Source organism: Nelumbo lutea, chromosome 1, assembly GCF_056320005.1.
Source record: "Nelumbo lutea isolate HS-2025 chromosome 1, American lotus-T2T, whole genome shotgun sequence".
Taxonomy (NCBI): Eukaryota; Viridiplantae; Streptophyta; class Magnoliopsida; order Proteales; family Nelumbonaceae; genus Nelumbo; species Nelumbo lutea.
Genome location: NC_142684.1, coordinates 183,406,285 through 183,412,990, shown reverse-complemented (window position 1 = coordinate 183,412,990; position 6,706 = coordinate 183,406,285).

Here is a 6,706-nt window from a genome sequence, read left to right as displayed (position 1 = left end):
GTGCTCCTTGGATGATCCATATTTACATACATTTCTTGAGCTACATGTCCAGAATTGGATTAATAAAGAGCAAGAGGTGAGGATAGGAAGACATAATGACTCTATGAGAAAGAAGTTTAGGGTAAGTGTGAGCAAAAAAAATCAAAAAAAATGAATCGGCCAAAATAATTGACCGAAACTAAACCAAAAAATCGGTTAATCGAATCGGTCGGTTCGGTGCTTTTAAAAAACTGAAGGTACCGGTTCAGTTTTGGCTAACTGATATAGAACCGGTAGTTAATGAACTGATCGGTATACATATATTTTTATATATTTTATATATTTATGTATATTATATTTATTTTTATAATATATATTGTAAAATTTAAAAAACTAAAAAACCAACAAACCGAATTGACGGTTAACCGAACTGGTCAACCAATTAACCAATTGGCTTTGGTTTGGTTCCAATTACCGATTTTTCAAAAATCGGTAGTATCTATTCAGTTCCAAAATATGCGAACTGTGGGCATCCCTAATTGAGGGAGGCAATTAAACAACAATGAGCAATGGATTATGAGACAAGGAAATTGGATGATGAGATAGGCAAGTTGAAAGAGAAAATAAAAGAGCAACGAAAAGAGATATGTGAAGCACAAGCAAATCATTATGAAGCCGTCACAAGACTAAAAGAGGCTATCTAGGAGAAACAGGAACTAGAGTATCAAGTCAAGGAAACTCAAGAATCATTATAACAATCAAAAAATGAGACAGCCAAAATCAACAACCAATAGAAGGAACTTGTGAACCATGTAGAGTGGTATACAAATCAAGTTTCTAGTCATATTGCAACTTTGGAGGCCACCTTGACTAGTGGTGAGCAAAAAAAAAAAACAAAAAACCGACCGAAATCAAACCGAAAAATCGGTTAGCCGAACTGGTTGATTTGGTTCCAGTTCAATGTTTTTAAAAAACAGAAGGTACTAGTTAGGTTTTGTTAACCAATACAGAAAACTGGTGGTTAACCGAACCGATCGGTATACATATATTTCTATATATTTTATATATATTTATGTATATTATATATTGTATATTTTATATTTTTTATGTATTAAAAATTAATAAATATGCATTATATATAAATATATATTTATAATATATCATTTATTATTTATTATTTATTATTTAAAATATAATATTTTTTATTATATATTTATATATTTTTTATAATATATATTGTAAAAATTAAAAAAAAAACCAAAAAACCAACAAACTGAACTGATGGTTAATCGAACCGGTCAATCGGTTACTAGTTTTGCAAAAACTGGTAATACTGGTTCGGTTACAAAAAAAAGTCCCACGGTTCGGCACCCCTAACCTTGAATCACTATGGCATTGAGATCCTCCCTAATTGAGGGTTTTGAGTGTTCTCCCTTTTTTGTACTTGGTACTTGAAAGTGTTTTTTGTACTAAGTGATCAAATCAATGAAATCTTTTGACCATTATTGCTCTATCAAAACTTACCTAAATTGGCAATCCTATCAAATGCATTAAAAAAAGAAGAGAAAGTAAAGCTGATCAAATATCAAGAATTCAAACTTTATCAAGCCTAAAACTCTCTAAATCTAGTTAAGAACCTAATCAACTAATCATATTTAAACATATCCAAATCAAGTACAAAGGCGATGCTTCAAATCAAGCCTATCAAAAAGTATCAATTCAACACTTTTTTTTTTTGTATTCTATCAAATCTCAACCCTCGATGAATGTTTCAGGATCATCCAAATCAATTCAAAACGAGGAACCATAGAGTTGTGACCCATTCCCTTGCTCTCATCATGGCACAAGAGGATGGGCATACTGAAGCCCAAATTGGAGGATAGCCAACCATTGCTATCACATCGGAGTAAGAATCCACCATGCCAGCTACTATTCCTTATAGTGAATTTCTTCAACTTCAAGAAAGATGGGCCAAAATTGTATAATTACTTACTGAAAATAATCATCTCAATCCACAATCTGCCATCCCTCCTACCTTCCAAGCACCCAACTTCAACCAACCAATCACCATCAAAAAACTAATGCCCTTTGTTTTTACAGTTGGTGTTGCCCCCTAAACTCCAAGGCCAATACCACCTATCTTCACTAATCCTACTTAAGCACCAATGGCCACCCAAGTGAATGACTTTGAGGAAGATGATCCTTGAGAAGCTCAATCCAACTGTCGCCCATCGAAGCTAGTGTTGCCTATAATTGATCCTATGAAGGACGAGATGGAAAAAATGAAAGAGGAAATTCGAAAGCTAAAAGTTCATAATGTGGACACCATAGAAGACTCCTAGAGAAGTTTAAGATGGTAGAACTAGAAAGTATAATGGGAAAGGATGCCCTTAAACCCATCTCAATTTTTTTTTTTTTTTGCAGAGACATGTTTCAGTATGGGTCAGATGAAAAAACTTATCATACAGATGTTTCAAAAAAGTTTAACAGGAGATGCTTGAATGTGGTTTACAATGTTGAACCCTACTAAAAAGAAGTCATGGAATGAGGTATTTGAGGCCTTACTTGATCAGTATTCTTTTAATATAGAATTAGTTCCAAACAGAGCCAATCTAGAAGCTGTGACACAAAAGGAAGGGGAGAACTTTCTTGAATATGCCTATCGATGGAGAGAGATGGCATCAAAATTGAAGTATCCAATTCCTAAAGAAGAGATGGTTGGGCACCCATACTACACAATGCTAATTAGTCAACCTCTCAAGAATTTCAACGATGTAGTTAGGGGGCCACTAGAATTGAGGAAGCTATCAAACAAGGAAGGGTTAGTGGCTTAGTACCCATAGATGTTGGTCCATCTGAATCAATTGGTTCCTAAACCAAGAGACATCCTATTAAGAGGAAATCGGAAAATGAAGTACAAACCATTTCAACTGTGTCGTATTATCAGTTCCACCCAACTATGTTGCAACCACTTACCCAAACACTAATAACCCTTGATCCCCATTTCGTTTGCATCCCATTCCACCTAAGGTCCTACCAACACAACGATCACTCACACAAGAGGCCCCAACACCCCAACCTTCTCAGCAAATGCCAATGACTCCGCAACCTTTCCAACCACCATTAACATAGCCACCATCCATGTCAATTAACCAAAATGCCAGTGCTTAGAAAGAGAGGAGGACAGAGTTTACCCCTTGCCATACCCCCACTCCTAGTTACTATTAGTTTTAGTTAATGAAGGGTATTTGAGGTTGTTAACATGGAAGCCACCGTTAGAGCCTAAGCCAAAAGGGTAATGATGAAAATGCATACTATGCTTACCATCAAGGTCCAAGGCAAAATTAGCTAGATGTTGGCAGCTTAAATATGCTATCTAGAGACTGATTGATGATGGTCTCATTACTTTTCAAGTCGATCAGCCGAAGTCACAACCAATGGGAATCACTCGAAACCCCATTCTGCCACATGGGGTAGGACTAGTAGCAACTTTCACTGCATTGAAGAAGGTACTCACTTTGTGGATCCAACAATGTTGATTGCTCCAACTGGCACCCTCCCAATAGTACCAATATCACTTCCACCATCATCCTTTAACATTGTATGCACCATTAGACCTCTTTTTGGTATCATAGTTCCTTCCATACCTCCCCTAAGTTGTCATTCAGTTTGTCCATCTACTCTTGAAGTCACGTCCATCCCCAATCCTCCTCGTAAGCCCTTCATCATCCCTTACCTAGTGCTCAATGAGGGAAATTCAAACAAGGTCCCATAAAACTATCTTATGAGCCAGTGGTGGCTCAAGCAAAGCAAACTAGCCAGGAATGTGGAGCTTTACTAAGATTTGGAAGGTTTCTCCCACCTAGGGAAGTAACTAAAGCCATGGACAAAGGGAAGGCAAAGGTGGGAGAACAAATTGAAGGGAAAGAAAATGAAGAAGATAAAAGCAAAGAAAATGATGACTTTTTGAGAGCTATTGAGAAATCTAGATACAATGTGGCAGATCAACTATAAAAAATTCCAACACAAATTTCAATACTAGGATAATTGTTATCCTTAGAACATCATAGGAATCAAGTCATGGAAGTTTTCAAGAGAACTCACGTTCTTCCAAACATTGAACTGGAGAAGTTGGCACATATGATTGGCATGATCCTAGCTCCTCGAGTCATCACTTTCTCTGATAATGAAATCCCAACAAATAGTGTCTCACATAATCTCTCATTGTACATCATAGTGACTTGTAGAGGAATGAGGATCCCCATTGTACTTATAGATAATGGAGTTGGCTTAAATGTGTGCACACTAAGTACACTACATGCATTGGAGATGAGCATACATGATGTGAAGAAAAGACCCATCGCAGTTTAGGCTTTTGATAATTCAGTGAAATCAAACTTAGGGGATGTGACACTAAATGTAACTATTGGCAAAGTGACTTACCAAATCCAATTTCAAGTTCTCGATATCAAAGCATCTTTCACCTTATTAAAGGGAAGACCATGGCTCCACTTAGTTGGAGCAGTTCCATCATCTCTCCATCAACGGCTAAAATTTATTAATGACAATAAGCCCATTGTAGTTCTTGGGGAAATCCAAATAACACCAGCAACTTGATTTTCGGTCCAACATTTAGAAGAAGGGGTGGGGTTCTTTACATTTCAATTTGAGGAAGTGAATTCAATTGAAAGGGTTCAAGAAGCAAGAAAGTTTCATGGGAAGTTAGCACCACGTCTCCAGATGATGGAAAAAATGAAGTTTGATCCTAATAAGGGACAAGGGGGCAAAGCAACAAGGAAGGATTAACTCAGTTAAAGCAAGGGAATCCCTCCCTCGATTGGGAATAGGTTACTAGCCTGATGAGCATGAATTGTTTGACCAACAGTACAGGAAAAAGAAAACTATGCCTCTTTCCACACCAATGAAGTTTGTTAAAGCTAAAGACCCAACTGCCACGACCCAAGAGCCTGAACCCACCTCCTCAACTATCCATGGAACTTCCCTAGATATCTTTGACATCTCTCTACTTTTTCTTGAAGATAAAAAAAATAATGAGAAGGATAGTAGCTTAGCATTGGTGGCCCAGAGTGAGAAGGGAAAAAATAGCTAACTGGGTCTACCTACCCTATTGTCCAATTGATTGGAGCAAAGTAGAGGTATCGACTATGGAAACTTCTTAGGCTATGCCAGATGTAATAGATGAGTTTAAAGATCATGCCATTTTGGAATCTTTGGATAGAGATATTTGTGCAATTGATGACAAGGTCATGGAAGACCCTGCCCAGTTGATTGTTCCTATTAAGGAGCCTCTTTCTAATTGGATGTCCTTTTTAGCTATCTTAGGTGATGAGGCCTCCTCTTCCCTTAAGGTTTGTTAAGTTGTAGTTCTCTGACCAGGGGGGGCAATGCTTTCTACCCAGTGTCTTTAACTTTAAAAGCACATTTTGTAATCCAAAATTTCAAATCTAATGAAAGTCTTTTTGTATGAACTATGATTGTCTTGATCCCTTTCAAAAGGTTACATAGGCAGCCTTGGTCCCATGACTTGGGCCCGGTTGCTTTAGTCAAAGTTTTTACTTTGATATCGAGTTGGACTTTGCTCTAATGGGAATAGAAGAGGAACCTCCAAAGAAGGAGGCATCTCAAAGTATTCTTTATCAAATTGAGCGATAAGAATGAGGAGGCTAGAAGCCGATTCAGAAGAAGTTAATCTTGGAACAAGAGATGATACAAAAAAGTCAAAATTGGAGCTAGTCTAAGAACAAAACAAAAAGGTGTTATGATCAAATTGTTGAGTGAATTTTGAGATGTGTTTGCATGGTCATACAAGGACATTCTAGTTGGACATGAACTAAGTGGTGCATAAGTTCCCTACATATCCTAATGTAAAACCGATAAAACAAAAGCTCAAGAAGCTCCACCCAAAGTGGTCTTTACGAATTTAGGAGGAAGTCAAAAAGCAATTTGAAGCAAGGTCCCTAGAAGTAGCAACTTACCTTGAATGGCTAGCTAACATTGTTCTTGTATCCAAAAAGGATGGAAAAGTCAGAATGTGTGTAAAGTTTTGAGTTTTAAATAAAGCCAGTCCTAAGGATGACTTTCTGCTACTGCTACCAAACATTGATATACTGGTAGATGACACTACAAGTCATGAAATGTTACCATTTATAGATGGGTTCTCAAGGTACAATCAAATACAGATAGTAGAGGAGGATAAGGACAAGACAACATTTATAACATCGTGGGCAACTTTCTACTATAAAGTTATCCCGTTTGGACTAAAAAATGCTTGGGCAACATATCAAAGGGTCATGACTGCATTATTTCATGATATGATTCACAAGGAAATGGAAGTATACGTGGATGATATGATTCACAAGGAAAGGGCCATATATATTATTTATATATACTTTATATATTTATATAGATATATAGATATAATATATATATTATAATTATATAATAATATATAGTATATAATATATTAATAAAATAAACAATTGTTTTTAATTTTATTATACTAATTTATTTAATTATTGCATATATAAGCAATTCTATACATCAAATTTATATAAAATTAAAATTTTAAGTTTTTTTTTTCAATTTTTTAAAATAAATAGCTTTGGTCCGGTCCACAGCCCGGCCTGGCCCATAGACAAGCCCAATCCATGTCATTGCACAGTACAACACGGGCCCATACGAGCTTGGGCCATGGGCCGTGCCGGGT